Consider the following 12,288-nt stretch of genomic DNA (forward strand, 5'->3'; position numbering starts at 1 on the left):
AAGTCTCTTGAGGAGCAGCCTTGTGAGGCTCTGACTTTAGGTCTTCGGATCCATGAATGAAAGGGGTACTGTGATGTCCCTCAGAGAACCTTTGTAGTATTGAATGGCCTTCCTGCAAGTTTCATGTTTATTCCATAGGTTGTGGTGTTCCTGAAACCTGCCATTCTCCTGAGAGGTGGTAAGCATTTCAGTGACTAGAAAAACCTGAGCATTCCTTGGCTATAGCGTGTGTGTGTGCCTGTGTACTTCTCAGATCAAAGTGAAGTGATTTCTGTGTCGAGAGGAAGAGAATTCATGTGATCACCTGGAGTCTCTTGGCAGCCATTATGTGCGTTTGCGTGTTCTGTTCAAGTTAGGAACACCGTAGGGTGGAAAATAGCCTCGGGTCCTCTCTCTGTGATATTTTGGGTCCCCATAAGGGAATCCCCTCCCAGATGATGGGAGATGTAGTTCTGAGAAGGAAGTTGCCTCATCCAAGGTAACGGATGTTTTCCTGGCTGATTTACCTTCAAAGGGCTTGATGGGTTGGTGTACTCACCACGTGAAAGCCTTCTTTTCCTCCAAAGTGTGGATTCCAGATTGGCAGTAGTTTGGAACATGATAGAAATGTGAAGGCAGTTGAAGCTTGAATGATCTGAGGAGGGAACATGGTGGAGAAAAGCATTGCTCAGATCAGGAGATCTTGCCAGGAAACTGGCACACAAGTGGCTGGAGACTGGAGGGAGAGGGATGTAGAGGCAGTGCTTGCATGGTCTTACCAATCAGGACAGACTTAGTTGTGGTGTCACAGTGGGATCACAGACCCTGGAACATATAGATTCCTAAGGCAGCTCCTGCCTGGTCTGCTGCTATGGTAGCAGAGCCAGCCAAGCATGAAGAAGCTGGAGGTAGGTGGCCCTGTCTTGTGTGGAAGACTTCTCTTTTAACTGGGTCCTAGGGACACGGGGCACGTGTGGGAGGAGCACAAGGGTGAACTGAGCACATCAGGATCGGGTGATTCCATTCTTCACAGCTAGCGTAAGCTACCGTGCCACACAGCTTTTAGTGTCCACATGCTTCTGTGTCATTTGCGCAGGGAGCTCACCAAGCAGAACAGGCTGCCTGATGTCGCTGTGGTGCACAGGCAGCCTTAGTTTCTGCTTCTTATCCTGACCACGTGATCTCAAGGTGTGGTTCCAGTGGACTGGCAAGGGAGGGAAAGGTTACATTGTGGCCCAGCACAGGCACTTGTTGATCTGACAATATTTCTTCTGTGGTCTGCAGGGTTCATTAAACCTCGGGCAGTGAAGGTTTGAAGATATTCACCTCATCACCAGTGTTTGCCAGTATTCCTAAGTATGGGTTCTGCTGAAAGGTACTATTTTAGATGAAAGTCCAGAAATGCACTTACTCCAAAGTAGTTCATAGTCATGGATCACAGCCACTCTGTGGGTGTGTTTATGTGTTGGGGCGCACGTGTGGATAAACATAATTCCTGGATCAGTGTGCGTTAGATGCTCAGTTCCTAATAATGCCAGTCAGGAATGCTACTTGAAAGGCAGTAATTTCGTTTTTTTCTCCGTGTTACTATTCCCTAGATAAAGTGTAATCAATTGTCTGAGGAGAAAAGATTCAGTGTTCCTTGAATATGGCCAGTGTATGGCAGGCTATCATGATGTATGTACATGCATAGTTACCGTGCTAGAACTGATTTCGCTTCAAGTGATGGCTTCAGGCACTGAGTCTGGATTAGGTTTTAGTTGTTCCTTGGCATAATGGTGGTAGTAGGTCTTCCTTCCAAGGACATTGGTGGAACCGATGTCACTTCACGTGTTTTTCTAAGTTTGATCCTTCTCAAGGGCTGAAAGTGTCCATTCAGTGGATAACGCGAGGATTTCATCCATTGGGGATAACATTCAACATGCTTTGAATACAGGCATTGCTCCTGGGTGTCTGTGTGTGTCTGTGTGTGTGTGTGTGTGTGTGTGTGTGTATCTGTCTGTTTATCTTTGTGTGTATGTGTCTGTCTTTGTGTCTGTGTTTAATATTTATAGTATCTTCATGTATTAATTTCTTTGCTGTTTCTCATAAATTGTCCTACCAGCAACTATTTGACACTCGTTGAGTGTATGTGCTGCATAGGCATGCAGAAGTCTCTTGGAATCAAAATCTATCATTAACTCTTTGGAATAGATGGAATGAACAAGGCTGTGTGATGTTCCATAACTTCTGGTCTTGCTCAAAGCTGTAGTTAACTCCATAGTATGCAAGAAATTCACATACAGTATAAGTATGAGTATATCACTTATTATGTGTGTGTGAATGTGTGTGGGAAATTTGTTGTTCAGTTTGCCATCACTGATTTATGGAAATTAGATTCCTTCTCCAAGGCACTTGAGGAACTGCCTTTTGTGTCTCTGAGTTGGTCTTCGGTTCCCTGAATGGAAGGTGTACTGTGATGTCCCTCGTAGAACCTTTGCAGATTTGAAGGTCCTGTCTGAGAGTTTCGTGCTTCTTCCATAGGTTATGGTGTTTCTGAAACCTGCCATTCTCCCGAGACTTGGTGAAAATTTCACTGACTAGAGAAACCTAGTCTATAGCGTGTGTGTGCCTATGTATATCTCAGATCAAAGTGAAGTAATTTCTGTGTGGAGAGGAAGTGAATTCATGGGGTCACCTTGAGGCTGTTGGCAGCCAGTGTGTATGTTTGTGTGTTAGGTTCAAGGTAGGAACACAGTAGGCTGGAAAACAGCCCCAGGTTCTCACTCTGTGATATCTTGGGTCCACGAAAGGGAATCCCCTCCTAGATGGTTGGAGATGTAGTTCTGAGAAGTAAGTTGCCTCATCCAAGTCTCAGGTAGTTTTCCCCACTGATTTACCTTCAAAGGGCTTGAGGTGTTTGTGTACTCACCACGTGAAAGTCTTCCTGTCCTCCAAAGTGTGGGGTCCAGATTAGGAGTAGTTTGGAATATGATAGAAATGTCCTGGCAGTTGACTCTTGAATGATCTGAGGAGGGAACCTGGTGGAGAAAAGCATTCCCCAGATCAGAAGATTTTCCAAGGAAACTGGCACACAAGTGGCTGCAGACTGTTGGGAGAGGGGCCGTAGAGGCAGTGCTTATGTGGTCTGACCAATCAGGACCAGACATGGCTGTGATGTCACAGTGGGAACACAGCCCCTGGAACAGGGAGAATCCTGAGGCAGCTCCTGCCTGGCCTGTTGCTATGGCAGCGCAGCCAGCCAAGCAGGAAGGAGGTGGAGGTAGGTGTCCCTGTATTGTGTGGAAGACTTCACTTTTAACTGGGCCCTAGGGATACGAGGCACGTGTGGCAGGAGCAAACGGGTGACCTGAGCACATCACAATCAGGTGATACCATTCTTCACAGCTAGCGTAAGTTACCGTGCCACACAGCTTTTAGTGTCCACAGGCCTGTGTGTCATTTGTGCAGGGAACTCACCAAGCAGAACAGGACACCTCTACGTTGCTGTGGTGCAGAGGGAGCCATGCTTTCTGCTTCTAATCCTGAATACGTGATCTCGGTGTGGTTCTAGTGGACTGCCAAGGGAGCAAAAGGTTACCTAAAGGCACACCACAGGCACTTGTTGATCTAACATAATTTCCTCTCTGGTCTGAAGAGTCCATTAAAGCACGGGCGGTGAAGGTTTGAAGACGTTCACCTCATCACCAGTGTTTGCAGCTATTCGTAAGTATGGGTTCTGCTGAAAGGTACTTTTCTTAGATGAAAGTCCAGAAATTCAGCTACTCCAAAATAGTTATAATTCATGGACCACAGGCACTCTGGGAGTGTGTTTATGTGTGATGGTGTATATGTGGTTAAAACTACTTCCTGGATCAGTGTCCTTTAGATGTTCAGTTCCTAATAATGCCAGTCAGGAATGCTACTTGAAAGGCAGTAATTTCGTGTTGTTCTCCACATTGCTATTCCCTACATCAACTGTAATCAATTCTCTGAGGAGGAAAGATTCCGATTTCCTAGAATATGACCATCGTATGGTATCATGCATCGTTACCCTGCTAGAATTGATTTTGATTCAAGTGATGGCTGCAGGCACTGACTCTGGATTAGGCTTTAGTTGTTCCTTGGCATAATGGTGGTAGGATGTCTTCCTTCCAAGGAAATTGGTGGATCCGACATCATTTCACGTGTTTTTCTGGGTTTGACCCTTTCTCAAGTGCTGAAAGTGTCCACTTAGTAGGATAATGCGAGCATTTCAGCCGTTGCAGATAACATTCGACATGCTTTGAATACAGTCAGGGCTCCTGGGTGTCTGCGTGTTTGTGTGTGTGTGTGTGTATGTGTGTTTGTCTGTCTGTCTACCTGTCTGTTTATCTTTCTGTGTGTCTGTCTTTGTGTCTCTGTTCAATACTTGTAGTGTCTTCATGTATTAATTTCTTTCCTTTTTCTCATAAATTGTCATACTAGCAATGATTTCCCACTCGTTGAGTGTACCCGCTGTATAAGCATGCAGAAGTCTCCTTGTAAGTCTGTTGAAATAGATGGAATGAACAAGGCTGTGCGATGTTCCATGTCTTTTGGTCTTGCTGAATGTTGTAATTAAGTCCGTAGAATGCAAGAAATTCACATACAGGATAAGTATTAGTATATCATTCATTATGTGTGTGTGAGTGTGTTTGGGATATTTGTTGTTCAGTTTGCCATCACTGATTTGTAGAAATGAGGTTCCTTCCCAAAGTCTCTTGAGGAGCAGCCTTGTGAGGCTCTGACTTTAGGTCTTCGGATCCATGAATGAAAGGGGTACTGTGATGTCCCTCAGAGAACCTTTGTAGTATTGAATGGCCTTCCTGCAAGTTTCATGTTTATTCCATAGGTTGTGGTGTTCCTGAAACCTGCCATTCTCCTGAGAGGTGGTAAGCATTTCAGTGACTAGAAAAACCTGAGCATTCCTTGGCTATAGCGTGTGTGTGTGCCTGTGTACTTCTCAGATCAAAGTGAAGTGATTTCTGTGTCGAGAGGAAGAGAATTCATGTGATCACCTGGAGTCTCTTGGCAGCCATTATGTGCGTTTGCGTGTTCTGTTCAAGTTAGGAACACCGTAGGGTGGAAAATAGCCTCGGGTCCTCTCTCTGTGATATTTTGGGTCCCCATAAGGGAATCCCCTCCCAGATGATGGGAGATGTAGTTCTGAGAAGGAAGTTGCCTCATCCAAGGTAACGGATGTTTTCCTGGCTGATTTACCTTCAAAGGGCTTGATGGGTTGGTGTACTCACCACGTGAAAGCCTTCTTTTCCTCCAAAGTGTGGATTCCAGATTGGCAGTAGTTTGGAACATGATAGAAATGTGAAGGCAGTTGAAGCTTGAATGATCTGAGGAGGGAACATGGTGGAGAAAAGCATTGCTCAGATCAGGAGATCTTGCCAGGAAACTGGCACACAAGTGGCTGGAGACTGGAGGGAGAGGGATGTAGAGGCAGTGCTTGCATGGTCTTACCAATCAGGACAGACTTAGTTGTGGTGTCACAGTGGGATCACAGACCCTGGAACATATAGATTCCTAAGGCAGCTCCTGCCTGGTCTGCTGCTATGGTAGCAGAGCCAGCCAAGCATGAAGAAGCTGGAGGTAGGTGGCCCTGTCTTGTGTGGAAGACTTCTCTTTTAACTGGGTCCTAGGGACACGGGGCACGTGTGGGAGGAGCACAAGGGTGAACTGAGCACATCAGGATCGGGTGATTCCATTCTTCACAGCTAGCGTAAGCTACCGTGCCACACAGCTTTTAGTGTCCACATGCTTCTGTGTCATTTGCGCAGGGAGCTCACCAAGCAGAACAGGCTGCCTGATGTCGCTGTGGTGCACAGGCAGCCTTAGTTTCTGCTTCTTATCCTGACCACGTGATCTCAAGGTGTGGTTCCAGTGGACTGGCAAGGGAGGGAAAGGTTACATTGTGGCCCAGCACAGGCACTTGTTGATCTGACAATATTTCTTCTGTGGTCTGCAGGGTTCATTAAACCTCGGGCAGTGAAGGTTTGAAGATATTCACCTCATCACCAGTGTTTGCCAGTATTCCTAAGTATGGGTTCTGCTGAAAGGTACTATTTTAGATGAAAGTCCAGAAATGCACTTACTCCAAAGTAGTTCATAGTCATGGATCACAGCCACTCTGTGGGTGTGTTTATGTGTTGGGGCGCACGTGTGGATAAACATAATTCCTGGATCAGTGTGCGTTAGATGCTCAGTTCCTAATAATGCCAGTCAGGAATGCTACTTGAAAGGCAGTAATTTCGTTTTTTTCTCCGTGTTACTATTCCCTAGATAAAGTGTAATCAATTGTCTGAGGAGAAAAGATTCAGTGTTCCTTGAATATGGCCAGTGTATGGCAGGCTATCATGATGTATGTACATGCATAGTTACCGTGCTAGAACTGATTTCGCTTCAAGTGATGGCTTCAGGCACTGAGTCTGGATTAGGTTTTAGTTGTTCCTTGGCATAATGGTGGTAGTAGGTCTTCCTTCCAAGGACATTGGTGGAACCGATGTCACTTCACGTGTTTTTCTAAGTTTGATCCTTCTCAAGGGCTGAAAGTGTCCATTCAGTGGATAACGCGAGGATTTCATCCATTGGGGATAACATTCAACATGCTTTGAATACAGGCATTGCTCCTGGGTGTCTGTGTGTGTCTGTGTGTGTGTGTGTGTGTGTGTGTGTGTATCTGTCTGTTTATCTTTGTGTGTATGTGTCTGTCTTTGTGTCTGTGTTTAATATTTATAGTATCTTCATGTATTAATTTCTTTGCTGTTTCTCATAAATTGTCCTACCAGCAACTATTTGACACTCGTTGAGTGTATGTGCTGCATAGGCATGCAGAAGTCTCTTGGAATCAAAATCTATCATTAACTCTTTGGAATAGATGGAATGAACAAGGCTGTGTGATGTTCCATAACTTCTGGTCTTGCTCAAAGCTGTAGTTAACTCCATAGTATGCAAGAAATTCACATACAGTATAAGTATGAGTATATCACTTATTATGTGTGTGTGAATGTGTGTGGGAAATTTGTTGTTCAGTTTGCCATCACTGATTTATGGAAATTAGATTCCTTCTCCAAGGCACTTGAGGAACTGCCTTTTGTGTCTCTGAGTTGGTCTTCGGTTCCCTGAATGGAAGGTGTACTGTGATGTCCCTCGTAGAACCTTTGCAGATTTGAAGGTCCTGTCTGAGAGTTTCGTGCTTCTTCCATAGGTTATGGTGTTTCTGAAACCTGCCATTCTCCCGAGACTTGGTGAAAATTTCACTGACTAGAGAAACCTAGTCTATAGCGTGTGTGTGCCTATGTATATCTCAGATCAAAGTGAAGTAATTTCTGTGTGGAGAGGAAGTGAATTCATGGGGTCACCTTGAGGCTGTTGGCAGCCAGTGTGTATGTTTGTGTGTTAGGTTCAAGGTAGGAACACAGTAGGCTGGAAAACAGCCCCAGGTTCTCACTCTGTGATATCTTGGGTCCACGAAAGGGAATCCCCTCCTAGATGGTTGGAGATGTAGTTCTGAGAAGTAAGTTGCCTCATCCAAGTCTCAGGTAGTTTTCCCCACTGATTTACCTTCAAAGGGCTTGAGGTGTTTGTGTACTCACCACGTGAAAGTCTTCCTGTCCTCCAAAGTGTGGGGTCCAGATTAGGAGTAGTTTGGAATATGATAGAAATGTCCTGGCAGTTGACTCTTGAATGATCTGAGGAGGGAACCTGGTGGAGAAAAGCATTCCCCAGATCAGAAGATTTTCCAAGGAAACTGGCACACAAGTGGCTGCAGACTGTTGGGAGAGGGGCCGTAGAGGCAGTGCTTATGTGGTCTGACCAATCAGGACCAGACATGGCTGTGATGTCACAGTGGGAACACAGCCCCTGGAACAGGGAGAATCCTGAGGCAGCTCCTGCCTGGCCTGTTGCTATGGCAGCGCAGCCAGCCAAGCAGGAAGGAGGTGGAGGTAGGTGTCCCTGTATTGTGTGGAAGACTTCACTTTTAACTGGGCCCTAGGGATACGAGGCACGTGTGGCAGGAGCAAACGGGTGACCTGAGCACATCACAATCAGGTGATACCATTCTTCACAGCTAGCGTAAGTTACCGTGCCACACAGCTTTTAGTGTCCACAGGCCTGTGTGTCATTTGTGCAGGGAACTCACCAAGCAGAACAGGACACCTCTACGTTGCTGTGGTGCAGAGGGAGCCATGCTTTCTGCTTCTAATCCTGAATACGTGATCTCGGTGTGGTTCTAGTGGACTGCCAAGGGAGCAAAAGGTTACCTAAAGGCACACCACAGGCACTTGTTGATCTAACATAATTTCCTCTCTGGTCTGAAGAGTCCATTAAAGCACGGGCGGTGAAGGTTTGAAGACGTTCACCTCATCACCAGTGTTTGCAGCTATTCGTAAGTATGGGTTCTGCTGAAAGGTACTTTTCTTAGATGAAAGTCCAGAAATTCAGCTACTCCAAAATAGTTATAATTCATGGACCACAGGCACTCTGGGAGTGTGTTTATGTGTGATGGTGTATATGTGGTTAAAACTACTTCCTGGATCAGTGTCCTTTAGATGTTCAGTTCCTAATAATGCCAGTCAGGAATGCTACTTGAAAGGCAGTAATTTCGTGTTGTTCTCCACATTGCTATTCCCTACATCAACTGTAATCAATTCTCTGAGGAGGAAAGATTCCGATTTCCTAGAATATGACCATCGTATGGTATCATGCATCGTTACCCTGCTAGAATTGATTTTGATTCAAGTGATGGCTGCAGGCACTGACTCTGGATTAGGCTTTAGTTGTTCCTTGGCATAATGGTGGTAGGATGTCTTCCTTCCAAGGAAATTGGTGGATCCGACATCATTTCACGTGTTTTTCTGGGTTTGACCCTTTCTCAAGTGCTGAAAGTGTCCACTTAGTAGGATAATGCGAGCATTTCAGCCGTTGCAGATAACATTCGACATGCTTTGAATACAGTCAGGGCTCCTGGGTGTCTGCGTGTTTGTGTGTGTGTGTGTGTATGTGTGTTTGTCTGTCTGTCTACCTGTCTGTTTATCTTTCTGTGTGTCTGTCTTTGTGTCTCTGTTCAATACTTGTAGTGTCTTCATGTATTAATTTCTTTCCTTTTTCTCATAAATTGTCATACTAGCAATGATTTCCCACTCGTTGAGTGTACCCGCTGTATAAGCATGCAGAAGTCTCCTTGTAAGTCTGTTGAAATAGATGGAATGAACAAGGCTGTGCGATGTTCCATGTCTTTTGGTCTTGCTGAATGTTGTAATTAAGTCCGTAGAATGCAAGAAATTCACATACAGGATAAGTATTAGTATATCATTCATTATGTGTGTGTGAGTGTGTTTGGGATATTTGTTGTTCAGTTTGCCATCACTGATTTGTAGAAATGAGGTTCCTTCCCAAAGTCTCTTGAGGAGCAGCCTTGTGAGGCTCTGACTTTAGGTCTTCGGATCCATGAATGAAAGGGGTACTGTGATGTCCCTCAGAGAACCTTTGTAGTATTGAATGGCCTTCCTGCAAGTTTCATGTTTATTCCATAGGTTGTGGTGTTCCTGAAACCTGCCATTCTCCTGAGAGGTGGTAAGCATTTCAGTGACTAGAAAAACCTGAGCATTCCTTGGCTATAGCGTGTGTGTGTGCCTGTGTACTTCTCAGATCAAAGTGAAGTGATTTCTGTGTCGAGAAGAAGAGAATTCATGTGATCACCTGGAGTCTCTTGGCAGCCATTATGTGCGTTTGCGTGTTCTGTTCAAGTTAGGAACACCGTAGGGTGGAAAACAGCCTCGGGTCCTCTCTCTGTGATATTTTGGGTCCCCATAAGGGAATCCCCTCCCAGATGATGGGAGATGTAGTTCTGAGAAGGAAGTTGCCTCATCCAAGGTAACGGATGTTTTCCTGGCTGATTTACCTTCAAAGGGCTTGATGGGTTGGTGTACTCACCACGTGAAAGCCTTCTTTTCCTCCAAAGTGTGGATTCCAGATTGGCAGTAGTTTGGAACATGATAGAAATGTGAAGGCAGTTGAAGCTTGAATGATCTGAGGAGGGAACATGGTGGAGAAAAGCATTGCTCAGATCAGGAGATCTTGCCAGGAAACTGGCACACAAGTGGCTGGAGACTGGAGGGAGAGGGATGTAGAGGCAGTGCTTGCATGGTCTTACCAATCAGGACAGACTTGGTTGTGGTGTCACAGTGGGATCACAGACCCTGGAACATATAGATTCCTAAGGCAGCTCCTGCCTGGTCTGCTGCTATGGTAGCAGAGCCAGCCAAGCATGAAGAAGCTGGAGGTAGGTGGCCCTGTCTTGTGTGGAAGACTTCTCTTTTAACTGGGTCCTAGGGACACGGGGCACGTGTGGGAGGAGCACAAGGGTGAACTGAGCACATCAGGATCGGGTGATTCCATTCTTCACAGCTAGCGTAAGCTACCGTGCCACACAGCTTTTAGTGTCCACATGCTTCTGTGTCATTTGCGCAGGGAGCTCACCAAGCAGAACAGGCTGCCTGATGTCGCTGTGGTGCACAGGCAGCCTTAGTTTCTGCTTCTTATCCTGACCACGTGATCTCAAGGTGTGGTTCCAGTGGACTGGCAAGGGAGGGAAAGGTTACATTGTGGCCCAGCACAGGCACTTGTTGATCTGACAAAATTTCTTCTGTGGTCTGCAGGGTTCATTAAACCTCGGGCAGTGAAGGTTTGAAGATATTCACCTCATCACCAGTGTTTGCCAGTATTCCTAAGTATGGGTTCTGCTGAAAGGTACTATTTTAGATGAAAGTCCAGAAATGCACTTACTCCAAAGTAGTTCATAGTCATGGATCACAGCCACTCTGTGGGTGTGTTTATGTGTTGGGGCGCACGTGTGGATAAACATAATTCCTGGATCAGTGTGCGTTAGATGCTCAGTTCCTAATAATGCCAGTCAGGAATGCTACTTGAAAGGCAGTAATTTCGTTTTTTTCTCCGTGTTACTATTCCCTAGATAAAGTGTAATCAATTGTCTGAGGAGAAAAGATTCAGTGTTCCTTGAATATGGCCAGTGTATGGCAGGCTATCATGATGTATGTACATGCATAGTTACCGTGCTAGAACTGATTTCGCTTCAAGTGATGGCTTCAGGCACTGAGTCTGGATTAGGTTTTAGTTGTTCCTTGGCATAATGGTGGTAGTAGGTCTTCCTTCCAAGGACATTGGTGGAACCGATGTCACTTCACGTGTTTTTCTAAGTTTGATCCTTCTCAAGGGCTGAAAGTGTCCATTCAGTGGATAACGCGAGGATTTCATCCATTGGGGATAACATTCAACATGCTTTGAATACAGGCATTGCTCCTGGGTGTCTGTGTGTGTCTGTGTGTGTGTGTGTGTGTGTGTGTGTGTGTGTATCTGTCTGTTTATCTTTGTGTGTATGTGTCTGTCTTTGTGTCTGTGTTTAATATTTATAGTATCTTCATGTATTAATTTCTTTGCTGTTTCTCATAAATTGTCCTACCAGCAACTATTTGACACTCGTTGAGTGTATGTGCTGCATAGGCATGCAGAAGTCTCTTGGAATCAAAATCTATCATTAACTCTTTGGAATAGATGGAATGAACAAGGCTGTGTGATGTTCCATAACTTCTGGTCTTGCTCAAAGCTGTAGTTAACTCCATAGTATGCAAGAAATTCACATACAGTATAAGTATGAGTATATCACTTATTATGTGTGTGTGAATGTGTGTGGGAAATTTGTTGTTCAGTTTGCCATCACTGATTTATGGAAATTAGATTCCTTCTCCAAGGCACTTGAGGAACTGCCTTTTGTGTCTCTGAGTTGGTCTTCGGTTCCCTGAATGGAAGGTGTACTGTGATGTCCCTCGTAGAACCTTTGCAGATTTGAAGGTCCTGTCTGAGAGTTTCGTGCTTCTTCCATAGGTTATGGTGTTTCTGAAACCTGCCATTCTCCCGAGACTTGGTGAAAATTTCACTGACTAGAGAAACCTAGTCTATAGCGTGTGTGTGCCTATGTATATCTCAGATCAAAGTGAAGTAATTTCTGTGTGGAGAGGAAGTGAATTCATGGGGTCACCTTGAGGCTGTTGGCAGCCAGTGTGTATGTTTGTGTGTTAGGTTCAAGGTAGGAACACAGTAGGCTGGAAAACAGCCCCAGGTTCTCACTCTGTGGTATCTTGGGTCCACGTAAGGGAATCCCCTCCTAGATGGTTGGAGATGTAGTTCTGAGAAGTAAGTTGCCTCATCCAAGTCTCAGGTAGTTTTCCCCACTGATTTACCTTCAAAGGGCTTGAGGTGTTTGTGTACTCACCACGTGAA

The sequence above is a fragment of the Castor canadensis genome, chromosome 8 (genome assembly GCF_047511655.1).
Source record: "Castor canadensis chromosome 8, mCasCan1.hap1v2, whole genome shotgun sequence".
Classification (NCBI taxonomy): domain Eukaryota; kingdom Metazoa; phylum Chordata; class Mammalia; order Rodentia; family Castoridae; genus Castor; species Castor canadensis.